Raw genomic sequence first — 18,305 nt, forward strand, 5'->3', positions numbered from 1 at the left:
AAATCAAAGAAGGATATTGATTTCTCAGTATGAGGGTTTTATGGCTAAACCAAATGAGGGTATTACTGATGTGTTCGAAAGGTTTAATAAACTGATAAATGACTTGCAGCTTCATGATAAATTTTATGATGTTGAAGAAGTGAATTTGAAGTTCTTTCTCACTCTCCCTGACCATTTGGAACAAAAGATCTCTGCAATCAGAGAAGGAAGGGATCTGAGTAGAATCACACTGGAAGTGCTCTATGGGGTTCTGAAAACTTATGAACTTGAAATGATTCAAAAGAAGTCATTAAGGTCTAGTCAAGGATATGTAATGATGGCTCAAATCCACTGATTGTGAATGATGGTCAGACTTCTAATGATGAGCAAAGATCCCCAACTCCGGAAATTTCTACAAATGAGAAAAGAGTCAATGACACTAAAGAGCAAGTCATACTGGAATTGGATGAAGAAGATGAGTTCTACACTCTTGATGAGCTTGATGAGCTAGACAAATCAATGGCTTACTTGGCTAGAAAATTCTCTAATATTAGAGTAAAGAAACCAAGATTTTTCAAGAGCAAAGGACAGTTCTTCAACAAAGATAACAGCTGGAAAGGAAAAGGGAAGTACACTCCTGATAGCAAAACTGGCTACAAAACTGGATCTGTTGATAGATCAAAAATAAGATGTTTTAACTGTGATGAGTTGGGCCATTTTGCTACAGAATGTAGGAAACCTAAGAAAGCAAAGAAAGACAAATCCTATCTTGAATTGGAAGCAAAGTATGATGCTCTTCTAAAGAAGCAACAAGGGCAAGCTTATATTGCTGAGGGCAAGTGCTGGGATGATTCAGATAATGATGAAGATGAAGAAGTTGGAAACTATGCACTCATGGCCTTGGAGTAAGGAGACTCTTCATCATCTAAATCACAAGTACCAACTCTCACCATAATTGATTTAAATGTAATTCAAAATAAGGAAACCGTTGAAAAGATGAGCACAGAAATGTTCCACATTCATACAAGCATGGTTGCTGCAAATGAGGAAGTTAGCAGATTGAAAAAGATCAATGAAAAACTTGAGAGTGAAAAACAAGATGTTGAATTGTTGCTGGTTGAGCTTGATGCTGCTAAACAAGAAATTGCATACTTAAAGAATAAATTAAAGTGTGCAATTGAAATTGAAGCAGTGTTGAGAGAAAGGCTGGAGAAGAATGAAGTGAAGCTGAAATCCTTCAAAAATGCTTCTGAGTTGATTGGACAATATCATGAAAAGAACAAGCCTTGTGCAAACATTGCCATTGGTCTTGACTATGAGGGTTTGAACAACAAAAAGAAGTCTGTCATTGATAAAGAAAAATCAACTGAAGCTGAGAATGTTCCAATAATGTTGAAGAAAGTTGAATCACCTTTGTTCAAGGCATGTGAGGTGAATTTCAGTGAAGAAGAGTTGATCATCAAACAAGAGATAGCTGATGAGGACAAGCAAAAGAAAAATAGTGAGACAACTCAGTCTTCCATCCCTGTTGAAACACCAAAAGTCAATCAAGAAACTAAGGAGCTTGTGAAGGAGATTAAAGCTGAAGAGGTCAAAAAGAAAAAGAAGAATAGAAATGGAAAGATTGGGATAAACAAAAGCAATAATTTTGCTTATGTTGCAGATGCTCCTAGAAAGAGGTGTGAGAAATGTGGATCAATGAATCACCTAACTCATCTTTGTAAAAAGGTTGTTAGCAATCCACCTGAAGGAGTCTGCAAGTACAATAAAGCTAATGTTAATGATCCCTATTCATTCTGTGACAAGTTTGTCTGCATTCCCTGCAACATGAAAGTGATGAAGAGTTGCCACAAATTGAGAATTGATCTCATGGAATCAAAAATTGATTCTGTATCTGAAAGGGAAAATGCTCAACAGTCTATGAATTCCATTTTATCTCAAAATTCTCATTCTACTTCTGCAAAATCAGTTAACAAGAAGAAAGTACCCAACACAGCTTGGGTAGCTAAACACACGTAATCCTCATTGTGTGCAGGGCAAAGGAAAGAAGGTCATATGGATCATTGATAGTGGATGCTCCAGGCATATGACAGGTGATAAGGCCCTGCTATCACAATTTGGGGAGATGGCTGGCCCTTTGGTAACCTTTGGAGACAACAGCAAAGGATTCACAATGGGATATGGCAAGATTGTTTCTAAAAATGTTGTCATTGAAGATGTAGCACTAGTTGCTGGATTAGAAGTAAATCTCCTAAGTGTTAGTCAATTTGCAGACAGAGGTTTTCAAGTTGTTTTCAACAAAGAAGATTGTGCTTTTATTAACAAAAAGACTGGTGAAATTGCTCTTAAGGGAGTAAGAAAGGGAAGCTTGTTTGTTGCAGACTTAGACTCAACAAATAAGGATGGAATGTGTTGTTTCTACACCAAGGCATCAGAAGAGCAAAGCAAATTATGGCATAAAAAAACTATCTCACTTGAATTTCAAAGCAATCAACACCCTAGTCAAGAAGGAACTTGTGAGAGACATGCCCAATCTGGAATTTGCTCAACTGGAAGTTTGTGGAGCTTGTCAGAAAGGAAAAATGAAAAGATCAAGTCACAAGTCAAAATCTGTGAATTCTATAAGTGCACCTCTACAACTTATTCACATGGACTTGTTTGGGCCAGTAAATGTCTTGTCCATTTCAAGGAACAAATATGCTCTTGTCATGGTTGATGATTTTTCAAGATACACTTGGGTTGAGTTCATGTACTCTAAAGATGAAACTCCAAACATCATAATTGAGCACATCAAGAAAATTGATAAGCAAGCTGAAGGAAAATTTAGTGTGAAAAGATTGAGAAGTGATAATGGAACAGAATTCAGAAACTCAACATTAAGTGAATTCTGCAAAAGCAAAGGCATTGTTCAAGAATTTTCAACAGCTAGAACACCTCAACAGAATGGAGTAGTTGAGAGGAAAAATAGAACATTGGTTGAAGCTGCTAGAACTTTGCTACAAGATGCTCAGTTTCCAACTAGTTTTTGGGAAGAGGCTGTTAATACTGCATGCTACACTCAAAACAGAGATCTCATCAACAAAGCTCATGGCAAATCACCCTACTCAATCATGTCTAACAAGAAGCCTACAGTGAAGCATCTACATGTGTTTGGAAGCAAGTGTTATATTCTAAAAGACAACTCTGAATATGTGGGAAAATTTGACTCTAAAGTTTTTGAAGCAATTTTTCTGGGATATTCATTGGAAAGAACAGCCTATAAAGTTTATGTGATTGATCAAAAGAAAATTATGGAAAGCACAGATGTAACTTTTGATGATGACAAGTGTCCAGGCTTGGAATGCCTTGATGTAAATGATGCTGAAGCCCTTGCATTTGGAAATCTAACCATTGATAGTGATTCTGATGAGGAAGATGAAGTTGTGACACAACAAGTAACAAATGAAGAGATCTCTGAACAAAATCATGGAAATGAAAGCTCTCTTTAGACACCTGAATTTGATGGCACAAACTCAGGGGAGAATGAGAGAATGGAAATGACAGTCATGGTAATACTGAAGAAAATGATGAAGGCACTAGTCAACAGACACACACCAGAAAATGGGATAGGAGTCATACAGTAGAAGCTATTATTGGTGATCCCTCAGCTGGTGTGAGAACTAGAAGTGCAACTGCTACTGAATGCCTACATGCATGATTTCTGTCTCAAGTAGAGCCCAAGAAAACTGAGGAAGCGCTATTGGATCCTGACTGGATATGTGCCATGCAGGAGGAGTTGGATCAGTTTGAGAGAAATAAATTTTGGAAATTAGTCCCTGCACCAAAGAACAGAAGCATAATTGGAACTAAGTGGGTGTACAGGAACAAAATGGATGAAAATGGAATTGTTACTAGAAACAAAGCAAGGTTGGTTGCTAAAGGCTACTCACAAGAAGAGGAAATTGACTATGATGAGACTTTTGCTCCTGTTGCAAGACTAGAAGCAATAAGAATTTTTCTGGCATTTGTTGCACACTCAAATTTTAAGGTGTATCAAATGGATGTCAATAGTGCTTTTCTTAATGGTGAACTAGAAGAAGAAGTTTATGTGCAACAACCACCTGGCTTTGAAGATCCGGATTTTCCTAACTTTGTTTACAAATTACTCAAGACTCTATATGGACTGAAACAGGCACCTAGAGCCTGGTATGACACATTGTCAGAATTTCTACTCAAATATGGTTTTACCAGAGGTACAATTGATAAGACTCTCTTCTATAAGAAGCATGATGAAGATATGATCCTAGTTCAAATCTATGTGGATGATATCATCTTTGGATCTACAAATGAAAAGCTTTGTCAAAGATTATCTAGGCTAATGCAGAGTGAGTATGAAATGAGCATGATGGGAGAATTAAGTTACTTCCTTGGCCTTCAAGTTAGTCAAATAAGTGATGGTATATTCATCAGCCAAACCAAATATGTGAATGACTTATTGAAGAAATTTGGTATGGTGGATAGCTCACCTGCATCTACACCAATGTCTACTGCAACCAAGTTGGATGAAGACAAGAAAGGAAAGAGTGTGGATATTTCAAGCTACAGAGGAATGATTGGATCATTGCTGAATTTGATTGCTATTAGACCAGACATCATGTTTGCTACTTGTCTATGTGCCAGATTTCAAGCCAATCCAAAGGAATCACACTTGATGGTTGTCAAAAGGATTTTCAGATACTTAAAGGGAACTCCAAACTTGGGACTATGGTATCCTAAGGAAACTGGTTTTGAAGCTGTTAGATACACAGATGCAGATTTTGTTGGATGCAAGGTTGATAGGAAAAGTACTAGTGGAAGCTGTCAATTTCTTGGTCAAAGACTTGTGTCCTGGTATAGTAAGAAACAACAATATGTGTCAACTTCCACAGCTGAGGCTGAATATATAGTTGCTGGAAGTTGTTGTGCTCAAGTGCTTTGGATTAGAAATCAGTTAATGGACTATGGTCTAGTGTTACATAAAATTCCTATTATGTGTGATAATACTAGTGCCATATCTATAGTAGCTAATCCAGTTAATCATTCTAGAACAAAGCACATTGATGTTAGGTACCATTTTATCAGGGAACATGCTGCAAATGGTACCATTGAGCTCATTTTTGTTCCAACAGAAAAACAATTAGCTGACATTTTTACTAAACCTTTGGATGAAGCAAACTTCACTAGACTTGTGAGTGAAATTGGAATGCTCAATTCTTCATCCTAAGGCAAGAAAGAACTCAGCTAATGTTTTGTAGCAGATTAATCTCTAATAAATCAACCTAGTTTGATTTAATTGGAAAGTAACTGAAATATAAATTATAAATATTTCAGAATCTCTGTATATCTATTTTTCTTTAAAAACTCAAAATTTTAATTAACTTAGAATATTTCAAATTCTAAGTAAACTGCTTAGTTAATTACATCTTTAATGTGTAAAATTAACACAAGGCAGAAAAACAGCACTCAAAAGTATAGAGAACTGAGTTCTCGATAAGTCAAAATGACTTATCGACAAGTCATTTTAGAGTACTCGAGTGAGTCCTCGATAAGTCTATTTACAGACTTCTCGAATGACTTCTCGATAAGCTCTATTATGACTTATCGATAAGACCATGTAGAGTTCTCTAATAGTGTTAACTCACAGAGTTCTCGACAAGAATATTTTGAGACTTATCAATAACTCAGAACTAAAATAATTTGATTCAATGAATTATTTTAGACAAATACTTTTGGAAAAGTTATTCTGATTTTAATTTGATTCAATTCAAATAAATTAGAATCACTTCAGTCCTTTTTGGACAAACTGGGCATTTATCAGAGTTTTCGATAAGTCACTTGACTTCTCGAATGTACTGTTTTCATATTCAAAATTACTTCTCGATAAGTTTAATATCAAATGTTTATTTGACTTCTCGATAAGTATTTTAATTTCTCTATAAATACCCAGATTTCTCCATTAATATTAACTTGGAATTTCTCAAAGCTCTAAGTAAACTGAATATTTATTACGTCATATCTTCATTATGTGAACTTAATAAATAACAGATCAAAAGAAGCAAAAAGTATGAAAAACTGAACAAATTTAATTCATAAATTATGTTCATAAAAATACTTTTGACATACTTAGTCTCTAATTTTCTCTGACTTATTGACACATTTACATGCTTATATGATTTCTTGCTTATGTGGAAATATGTTAGTCTAATGTTAGCAGACTAGTACTTTATTTGTGTTGTTTTGCGTATGCTGATAGTGATAATCATATCTGATTACTTGCTGATAGGGAGAGTTACTTTTTGTGTAGGAAGTACACGCTTATTTGCATGGGGAATAGTTATTTTTAAAATAAACTAATATTCTTGAGTACTTGCATGGGGAATAGTCACTAGTCATTTCTAGCTGTCTAGTAGGCTTATGTGATTATTACTCCTATTATCCGGGCAACTCAAGAGTCTCTTAGTTTCTATCTTTACTTCCTCTATAAATTAAAACGCTTCACTCTTTATCACTCATCACTCTCCTACTCTCAACAAAATCATCAAATTTCAAACTCGCCTTCTGTTCATCTCTCTTTCTCTCATTCAAATGGATGCCCCAGTCTTCTACATACTTGTTAATGGAGCTTATCTACCGGTTCATCATTTGGATGATGATTTGGTGTATTTTGATCCTTTCGGACTTCGTGTCCGCATCAAGGGGTAGTATTCAGCCCCTTTGATGTTCCACTTGCGGTCTTTTACAGACTCTCGTGGAATGATCAAATTGACATTCTTTTCTTTGAGATGGAAGCCTCATTCGAGCAGGAGAGGCGTGCAAGGGAGGCTGGGCAGCAACGCCTTGCTGCTTTGGAGTTACAGGAGAGGATCATCTCTCTTGCACACTCCATGTCCAGGGCAAGGAGGTTGGAGGCTGAGAAGAAGAAGTCTAAATTAGAGTAGTTAGGATTAGGATTTACTTTATGTAATCTACATCTTAATGTACTCTATGTTTAATATCATTGAAATTATCTTCTTCTTTATCAATTTGTTTTTGTTGCTTGATTGTTTATGTCATGATTGCCTTGTGTTTACAAATTAATTGATTATCAGTTTTCCTGTCATAATGCTTGCAACTGCATGTCTCAGTGGTTATGCCTAATCAATACAGATAAATATGTTCAATACATTACAGGTTCAACACAATCCACTCAGACAATAACAGGAGATTCAAGTTTCAATCAACAGGTATTTGTGTTAAACTGCAGCTAAAATATTTCAAAACCAAACTGCGGTTTACCCAGACACAGCAACACAAACACAAACTAGAACTTTCAGACAAGAATCAGAACTTTCATTAAATATGGAACAACAACAGCAACACAAACACAAACTCAAACACAATCCCACTCAGGTGACTCTCAAAAGCCACCTGTTTTATAAAAGGACAACAATGTCTTGATGACCTTCAGATTGATTCAGTTGTTTGAGAAAAGATTCCATCAAACATGAAAGTTTATCAGTTTACAGCATATTTCATGAATGTTTCTCATGCACCTTCATGTGCAAAACAGTCTTAACAGACTGATAGGTTTGAGGGTAGTACTCCTGAGGGGGAGCTATCTAAATCCTCTCCAATTCAATTGGAGGTTCCTTAAGAAGGAACAACTCCCCTCATAACTCTAGCAGAAGTTGTCTCAGCATTCAAAGCTAGAAGAACAATTGCCTATGACAATGTCATAAAAAGGGCAATCTTATCACATTTATGTGACAGTGTTCTGCAAGGTGCACAAAGGTTTGAGGTTGGTGTACATGACAGTAACCCAGTCAAATCCTCTCCAATTCCAATGGAGGTTCTCACTACAAGTGGAGGACAACACACTGTCACAACCACAGAGCAATCTGTGAGTCAAACTGTGACCTCGGTTATAGAGGCTTATGCACTCATTTTTCTGGAGAAATGAGTATGATTAGCCCTATATGGTTTTCCTCTAATCATATGATCACAGATTACCTCCTCTCAACCACCTCTTATTTCTGTAAGTCAAACAATATTTGAGCCTTTCATGTGAGAATAAGAGAAAAGATTGAATGTAAAACAAAGAATAAGAGAGGCAGGATCCTTCCTGGCAAAAGGAGAGGTAGATGAATGTATGGATTTAGTAATCCTTGTGAGGGAACTCTGACTCTCAAAAGTCATGAGTCTAGTGCAGTGAGATTTGGTGAGACCACTTATTCAAAAGAACAGAGAGCTTATGACTTTTATCACTAACTGATTTTTTCTGCAGATCTAAGTGAAACTTCTATTGTTTAAAACTTATCACCATGAATCTTAATGAAGCTCGAAGCTGCAGACAGTGTTCCAAATGGACAATAACAACAGCTTGAACAATGTGCATTTAGCTGGATTTTACTTCCTGGAGATAATGTCAAAAAGGGGGAGAATATATCTAAATACCAAAATAGCTAATGGATGTTGAATAAATCTAAATGCAACTAAAAAAAAAAAGACCTGATGGGAAGACTGGTTTTGGTTTCTGCATTTAGTTAAAGTTTTGACATCATCAATTAGAACTTGTGCATAATTTCATAATGAACAAGTTGGGGGAGATTGTAATATATAACAGATGATGTCAAAGAATTATGCCTCAGAAGAATGTCAAAGATTACTGGAGGTAATAATATCATCAACAGCAGGCAAGAGCAGAATATCAAAGGATGGAAGATTTCTGAATATAAAAGCGGGTTCTTTGTCAAGTTACAGGATAGGGATGTTAGCTAGATATCCTAAGCCAGATTTGCTGAAACTAATAGAGGCTCTAGTCGACACCCCCATCCTAGAAGAATTGGAAATACTTGTGCAAATTAAGAACATAATTGAGAAAGAATCAGACAACTCAGTCTTTACTTAATTATTGTAAACTGTCCAATGTACAAGTGTTGTATCAACTTTTGTATCATTTTATTTTCATTCTTTAACTTGGGGTTAGTCTTGTTAACATGCATGAATTTGTGATAAGCAATCTTCTCACAAATTGGGGGAGATTGTTGTGCAAGACATGCCTGTATCATAACAAGACTAAGTCATACTGACAACCCTAAGATTAGTTGTATTGTAACCTTAATCTGTAATTCATACTTGTAACACTTAATGTCTGTAAAATGTAAATGGAGCAGACTGAAGCATTTTTCTCTAAACAGTGTCAAGCCTAAGAATTCTATCTGGAAGAAGATCAAGAAGATCATGCCTCAGAAGAATTATGAAGAAGCTTGGAGTTGAATAAATCTGTTTGGTGTAAAACATTCTAAGTCAAGATCTCTACAAGTCACAGAATTAGTGTTATAGAGAAATCATTCGAGAACTCCGGAATGACTTATCGAGAAGTCATTTAAACTCCAGAGAGTACCGACGGATGAATAACATCTACCCGACGGATGAGCAATATCTACTCGACGGATGAGGAATGTCTACTCGACGGATAAACCATCATTACTCGACGGATAAGCAACATCCACCGGGTGTAGAGAACTCAGGAATTGTCTATCGAGAACTCAGAGATATCGACAAGTATACATTCATTAGAGAACTCTGAGTTATCGATAAGCCAAAGTCCATTAGAGAACTCTGAGTTATCGATAAACCAAAATTCACTAGAGAACTCAGAGTTGTCAATAAGTCTAGGCAACAATGAAGTTTCAGAGATATCGACAAGCCAACATGCCTATCGAGATGTCGAGTTCTCTACAACTTAACTGGAGATCTCGAAGTGAAGAAATTTCTCTAAGTACAGAATTACAGAACAGTTCAATATCCAAGGTTGCAAATCAACAAACAATTCACACAGCTGGATTGACAAGTCTACAAAAAGCAGATTGAGAGATGTGCAAGATCAACGACAAAGATTAACTGACAGAGAAGATTAAAGTAATCACGAAATGCTAAAGATATGCTAAGCCAGAAATGGAAGATTTGCTTTTCTATAAATAGAAATGACAAGTGACAGTTTAGAAAAGCTAATAGCATATTTATTATCCACTGTGTAAACCAGCAGTTAACTGAGTTATAAAGTTAACACTGGTCATCTAGTTAAGTTAAGAAGAACAATCAGATTAGAAAAATTATGTGTTCTCTCTCAAAAAAGAAGCTAAGTTCTAAAACAAGAACTTAGCTTCTTTCTTGAGAGGGAACACATAATTTTTCTAATGCTAAGTTCTAAAACAAGAACTTAGAGATTTTGTAGCAAAACACTGCTTGATTTTTAATATAAAATTAAGTGAGTTTTGAAGATCTTTGTTTTACATATTTGCACAGCTATTTATGTTTAACATCTATTCTACTAAATCATTAACATCAACCAACTGCTATAGCCTAAGTCGATCGAAAATCAAATATTTAAGCCAAAACACATTCACCCCCCCTCTGTGTTGTATTCACACCTAACAAATGACATATCGATATGTATTTAGTTTCTCAATATGACTTCTCGATTAGAAAATTCCAAACATTTATCGTGAGTTCTCGATTACCCGGACATCTTGACATACACCTCTTCACGCTTTTGAGATCTCTAAGTGACCTAAGTTTTCTAATTCTTCATCATTCTCTCTCGTTTCAAACTTTTTCTCTCTACTTTTTCTTACCCACTCAAATTCAGACTATTTCAATGGCCTCAAACACAGTTATACCTTTCATTCCAAAGGAGGGCACCAATTACCTGGCTTTTACTGATGCAAACTAGGCTTCTGATACTTTCAAGAGTTTTGTGAAGTTTCTCTCTGAAACTTATTTTCCAGGTGCTTTAACAGCTAATCCAGTCTTGTACTTGGATGTTCTAGGGGATTTATGGAATATAGTTGTGATAAGGACGGTAGGGCATGAGAACCATTATACTTCCATGGTGGTTAACTGCTCTATCAAGGGTCAACAAGTGGAATTTTCTGAAATGAATATTAACATGGCCTTGGGGATTTCTACTGAAAATCTGATGGAGGTTCCAACTCAAGATGAATTAGCTGAATTCATGGACTTCATCAACTATAGTAAAAGGATCAACTTGGCCAGTCTCAACAAGAAGAATCCGAGGAAGGAGTTGTCATTCTTGTTTGACTCCATTGTGAGAGCATTCACATGTAGGAAGACAGGGTATGATAACATTTCTAGTATAGTTCAGAAGCTGGTATTCTCCATGGCTCACAACAGACAAATCAATGTGGGGATACTAATTCTGCAGGAGCTCAACACAAGGCTAATTATGTCTTTTCCTTCAGGAGGTAAGGAAAATTTCTTTCCTAGGTTTGTAATGTCTACTTTAATTCATAAAGTTGCAGACATTCATTTACTTAATGGTATAGATAGGACAAAAATAGGAAATTGTAAGCAAGTGTCCAAAATTTTAGTTGGTTCACTTACTACAAAGAACAAGGTAAATGTGAGTCTTAAAATCACTCCATTTATGTTGGAGAGATTTAAGACTTACCCTTACCCTATGCTGACATGATATCCAATATTGAACCTAGTACATCTATGGCTTCTGTCTCTGTGGAAACACAAATACAGGATAACCAACATGGGCCTTCCCAAGCTGAGACCAACCACTTTATGCTCTCAAAAGGGTGAAGTGAGTAAAAAGAAGAGAAAGCAGGCAAACTTGTCAATCATAAATGAGAGTGGTGAGGAACAAACCTGAGTCACCCTTGGTCAAAAAGACAAAGAAGGCTATACAAACTGAGTTGACCACTCAAACCACCTTTGCATCCTCTCAAAAGGGTGTAGTTGAAAAAGAGGGACAAAAACAGACTCTAGGGGCATCTTCTCAACAGGGTGTCTCTATTGAAAAGAGTACTCTCCCTAGTTCATCCTGTACAGAGTCTGCACAAATACTTGAACAAGTTCAAGTGTATGGAAGGAGAAATAAAGATGGCACGCACAAGGAGAGCACATATTTTGAAGCTCCCTCATTCACACAGGGGGGCTGCCAAAACTCAATTCTGACATCCAAAATCTTATTTCTAAAATTTCTTTTTACTACAATGAAACTCTTGAATCTGGTTCTCAAGAGTTGCCAATATCAAGTGACATGGTTCAAGAAATTATGTTCACCACCCAAGAACCACATTTAGTTGGTGAGAGGCTACATGCTGGGGTAGACCTTGATGACACCAACACAAAACTAAAGACCCCGTGATAGATACAAATGCACCTTCATGTGCAAATCAACCTTCATAGGTTGTTAGGTTTGAGGGTAGTACTCCTGAGGATGAGCTATCTACATCCTCTCCAATTCAATTGGAGGTTCCTCTTGTGGGAACAATTCCCCTCACAACCCTAGCTGATATTGCTCTCATAATTGAAGCTAGGAGTTCAATTGCCAATGATCCTGCTATAGGGGAGGCAAGTTTAGCACATTCAAGTGCAAGCTCACTATAAAATGAGCAAGGGTCTGAGGCTAGAGTACATGACAGTAACCTAGCTAAGTCCCCTCCAATCCCAATGGAGGTTCCCACCACAAGTGAGGAACAACAAAATGTCAAAACTACTGAGCAATCTGTGAGTCAAACTGTGACTTCAGTCACAGGTAGTTCCAACCCAACATACCAACCCTCTACTTCTCAACCACAAAAACCACACCTCATCTCCCAATGGTTAATCTGAAACCCAACCAAGTACTGTAGATGATCTTCTAGTTGATCAGCTGTCTGGACTTGCTCAAATCTCTCAACAACTGCTAACTTCAGATATATCCAACCAGGATTATCAGGCCATAATGCTCACATATCAGACAGAGGTCCAAGAACAACAAGCTAAAATTGTTAATGAAGCTGAACAAGATGGCAACTGTGATGTTTGGCTGAACAAAGACTACAGTCTTGAGATGTGTGTTGTTTTGGCCAAATTCAGGGAATAATATTTGACCATACTGGGAAGCAATTCAAAAGCCTTAACTCCTGAGGAAGTCTATGGTGCAGTTAATGAGGTTCACACGGCTCAACTCAAAAACTTTTCACCTATTTGGTAAAGCTCTAGAATTAACATTGACCGATCATCAAGATAAGATCAGAAAGCATGTAAGAGAGAAGATGGATGAGATTATTCCTTCTCAAATCAAGATCACTTCTAAATTCCAACATTTTGTTGGCCAAATGGAAAGATTTGATCTGAATTCTGTGTAAAAAGATGTTAAAAATCTCAGAAAATCTTTTATAGCTTTGCATGAGGTGGTTCAACAGCATATTGCAAGTTCCAATGATACAAAACTCAAGTTGAATCAGCTCCACCAAAGCAGATATGAGCCTTCAGCACTTCTCATGTAAGGTATCAAACAGGCTGTACAAGACACCTTTGGTACCTCTCTTCCTTCAAGTTCTCAACAACCCATCTCTATATCAACAAACTTACAGATTCAAGCTCTCCAAAGTCAAGTTTCTACTCTTCAGTCAGCAAATGAGTCTTTAACATCTCAAGTCTCCCAACTCACATAAATGATAGCAAGTCAACAAGCTGATATCCAGACCTTGATGGACTCTCACAAGCACTTACAAATACAGAATTTGTGGCTTTGGGAGCCATCATGGGAAAACTCTACATTCTATTGCATGCACATCCTGAGGCTGTGAGGCCAGAAATACCAACTCCCCTACTCATGCATGTCAACAAGACTAAGGGGGAGATAGAAGTTAGGATTCAACAATCCAATGACGCTGGTAAATCAAAGGAGCCTAGCAAATTGACATCAACTCACACTTACACTGGTCAAAGCTTTTCAAAAGCTCAATTATCTAAAGATGTTGGGAAAGACAGACTTCTAAAAGCTGCACAAGGACCTTGTCAAGATCAAGAATTTAATGAACTTCTGTTAGTCTTAAGAGTATCTCTTCACAATAACTATGTAATCTACAAAAGAGCATTGGCCAACAACATCAACTTTATCAGAGTGGTGATCGTCAAAGTTGATAATTCTCTTGAGAAAAGGATTGTTGCAAATATGAATGAGTGGACTGGACAGATGTCTACATGTGACTCTCTCCAATTTTCAAAAATTGAGAGCATCTGAGCTGGATGTAATGATTGATAAAGTACATGTAGTGATTCCAGAGGACACCCAACTGCTAAAGGAACTAAAAATTACTCAGATAACTGCTTTTCCTGAAGCCTATCTTTATCCAAGTAAGGGGATTGCCTACATCTATTCACAATCCAGAAAATGCAGATTCTTCACAGTTCCAAAGAATTGTGTAAGAAACAATAAGAGATTGATAATGACCCTTGAATCTGATCTCAAGACCAAGATAAACAGGAAACTTGAAGATGAGGAAATGATCAGAATCTTGGGGAGATATCTTCAAAATGTAGAGACCATGTTTCCAACTTCAGGTTTCAACCTAAAGGATGACAAGATGATGATGAGCAGAAGCAAGATGATCAACCACCTTCTGGCTCAAATCCAAGTCAAACTTCTAGAGCAACTGGTAGCAAAGAGAAGAAAGAAGATGGGAAGAAGGGAGATGATAAGAAGAAGAGTGAAGAGAGAAGAAGGAAGAAAAAGGAAGATGGTTCAGAACCGCAAAAGAAAACCCTACAAATCCAAATCAATCAAACTCAATCCTCCAAGCCAACAAATTCAAACATTATACCACCTCAAACCTCTAAGCCCAAATCTCTGTACAAACAAACTGCTAACACCTTACTAAAAATACCAATCACCTCAAGCCAAACCTTTCTAAAGAAAATCTCAAACCTACCTTCTTTTAAGCCACCAACCAAAACTCATTACAAATCCGTTGGAAGAAAATCAAAGAAAATGCAAGTTACTGAGAGGGCCGTCTGGAACTGCTTTAATCAAAAAGATTCTATACCCTTGAACTGGTGCATCACAGATGAAGAACACTTTCAACAATTAGCTAAAGAAATGGTTAAAGTTTGGGTTGTGTCATTAAGGAAAGTAAGAATCTACTATCAAGATGGATCCTACACATTACCTGGCAGAGGTTTAATGGATATATTTTCAACCATAGAGATAAAGAGGGTGATAAACTTACTGAATGATACGGATATCGGTACACAGGCATGAAGGTCTGTATTGGCTGTATGGTTGGTAGTAAGGGAAAAAAGAAGATCAAGAGAAAAGGCTGAAAGAGAGGAGAGGAAAATAAAGTATATTAAGGAGATAAAAAGGTTTATACAAAGATATGAAGAATTCAAGGCAAAGGGGATGAGCAGAATTATCAAGGATGGACAATTCCTAAACATCAAGGTTGGAAGATTCTCAAGATATAGGGGTTTATTGAATGGTTATCCATTAGATGATAAGCTCAACCTTGTAGAAGCTCTAAGAGGGAAACCAATCATAGAAGAACCAGAAGTACTTGTAAAATTAAAGGACCTCATTAGAGAAGAAACATGAGATGAGAAATTTGTCTAATGAATGTACCTATCTAACTCTTGTAATCATTCAATGTATAAAATATGTACTTCTGTCAATTTTTTTTAATGTTTTATTGTTCATTGTAACTTGGGGTTAGTCTTGTTACTAGACATGAATTTGTGATAAGCAATCTTCTTACAAATTGGGGGAGATTGTTGTATAAGACATGCATGTACTATAACAAAACTAAGTCAAATTGACAGCCCTAAGAATTAGTTGTATGGTAATCTAAATTTGTATTTTGTACTGTATTACTTAAGTCTGTAAGAATGTCAAAGATTAGACTGGAGTATTTTTCTGTAAACAGTCTCAAGCTTAAGAATAAACTCTGAAAGAAGATCAAGAAGATCATGCCTCAGAGAAATTGTGAAGAAGCTTGGAGTTGAATAAATCTGTTTTGAGAAAAATATTCTAAGTCAAGATATCTACAAGTCACAGATCAAGTCATATAAAGAAGTCATTCGAGAACTCCAGAATAACTTATCGAGAAGTCCAAAATAGCTTATTGAGAAGTCTTGGAGATATCAACAAGCCAAATGAAGACATGAAGATTGGAGATATCGACAAGTCATTTTTGCATTAGAGAACTCAGAGATATCGACAAACAAAATGAAGACATGAAGATTGAAGATATCAACAAGTCAAATTCTCATTAGAGATCTCATAGATATCAACAAGTCAAAATGCTCATAGAGATCTCAGAGATATCGAAAAGTCATTTCCACATGTAGAAATTTGGAGATCTCGACAAGCCAAGTTCACTTATAGAGAACTCAGAGACCTCGACAAGCCAAAACACTTATAGAGAACTAAGAGATCTCGATAAACCTTTATACTTATCGAGATGTCAGTTCTCTATAGTTCAAACTAGAGATCTCGATATAAACCTCAAGTACAAAATGCAGACCAGTTAAAGATCCAAGATTATCAATCAACAAACAAATCAATCATTGATTTGAAAAGTCTACAAAAGCAGCTTGAAGATTACAAGATCAAAGGCCAAGATTAACTGACAAAGGAAAGTCACAAACATGCACGATTTGCAAAGATACACTAAGCCATAAATGAAAAGCTTTATTGCATGCTGTGTAAAACCTGTATTTACTGATCTATAAAGTAAACACTAGTTCTTTGTTTTTGAAAGTAACAAACAGATCTAGCATTATTCTTGTAACTCTCTCAAGAAAGAAGTTGAGTTCTTTATCAACAAAGAAACCATAAATTTGTAGCAAAACATACTTGATTTTAATATAAAATTAAGTGAGTTTTGAAGATACTGTGTTTATGTGCATGTTTATTAATTATGTTTTAAACACTATATCTTTAAAACTTAAACTGCTTCGTTCACCATATCCAAAATAGTTTAAAAAACTTAAAAATATCCAAAAACACATTCACCCCCTCTGTGTTATATTCATTACCTAACATGTTTTTATATATTCCGAAACATAATCAATACTCTTGTACAAAGGAAGAAGACATAGTGTGTAGTTGGTTCCCCCATCTCGATAAATTTTCTAGTTATCTTGAGGTTTTGAATTAATAAATATTAAAAATCACAATTATAATATATTCTTCCTAAAATTTATTTTCAACTCAAATTAGCATATTAATATTTTCAATTAACAAATTGCATTTACAATAATTTTTTCTATTATTTTTAACCTAAACTGCCATCTTAATGTTCTTCTATTTTTTTTACTAGTCAAATTACCACATTAAATTTATCTTAAACTTCAAAAATACTTTAATTACATTTTGTGATATTATAAAATTGATTATTGTTAATTGGTGATATAATTTTTTGAAAATAGTAAGAAACAACTCATTTAAAGTAAACATGTTAATTTTTTGATAAAAGGGCGGTTATTTAGGATATGTTTATTATACGAAAGAAAGTTTTAAAATCTCAATTTTAAAAATCCCTCTCATATTTTATATATTTGTTTTTCAATTATATATATATAATATGAAATTTTGAAGTATTTAAATAAAATCAACAAAACTTTATTTACTCCATATGATTTCATATTTAAAATTTCAAATTCTACCTATAATTAAAATCAACAATAATTTTTAAAAATCAGTCAATAATTATACGTTTGTTAATATATATTTTAAAGGATTAGAATACACTCGCTAAATAAAATTTCTGACTATCGCTATTCATTAATCCGAAAATAAATAAGTTTAAATTTTAGTGTGGTAAAATATTTTATCATTACTTCTGTTTTATCCATTTTTTGCACTTTGCTTTTGTGGACATCTTTCTCAATTTTTTATATTTTTTAAATAACAAACTTTTATTATATAAAATCAACCACATCTAAAAAAACTCTAAGGGGCCGCTCTCTTATTCTTTCCGCTCTTATTCTCTCCAAACCCCCTCCTCCATTCTTAATATAGCCGACGGGTCTTTTGAACCGGTAAAAAATCTCAAATATTTTTTTTTGTTTATTCAATAATCTTACTTTTTGGGGAAGGAATTATACCCATTTAATTTATTTTGATTTATTTTTTAAAGATCTAAATCATTGGAGTTACATAAATTTTTGTCTTCGATTCAAGAGAACCTTATTATATTCGAGAGGTCGATTATCTCTTAATATGATTCACTTTTTATATCTAAGAATTTTATTTAAATTTTCAATTTTGAATGGCTCTCCTTGATGAAAGGTTGTTTGTTCTTTTATTGTGAGAGTTGGTTTTGATTTAATGATAAATATTTACATGAGATTGTAGTTATAGTCGATAGTCCAAATGGGTTCTAACGAAGCGACTCGATCATTTTTGTGGATGATGTACGGTTGAACCTCGGGGAAATAATAATCAATAAAATAATAACTTTACTAAAATAATATTTTTCTTCGATCCCAACATAATGCACACAATGTATATTTACTCCCGATAA

The sequence above is a fragment of the Apium graveolens genome, chromosome 1 (genome assembly GCF_009905375.1).
Source record: "Apium graveolens cultivar Ventura chromosome 1, ASM990537v1, whole genome shotgun sequence".
In the NCBI taxonomy this organism is placed as follows: domain Eukaryota; kingdom Viridiplantae; phylum Streptophyta; class Magnoliopsida; order Apiales; family Apiaceae; genus Apium; species Apium graveolens.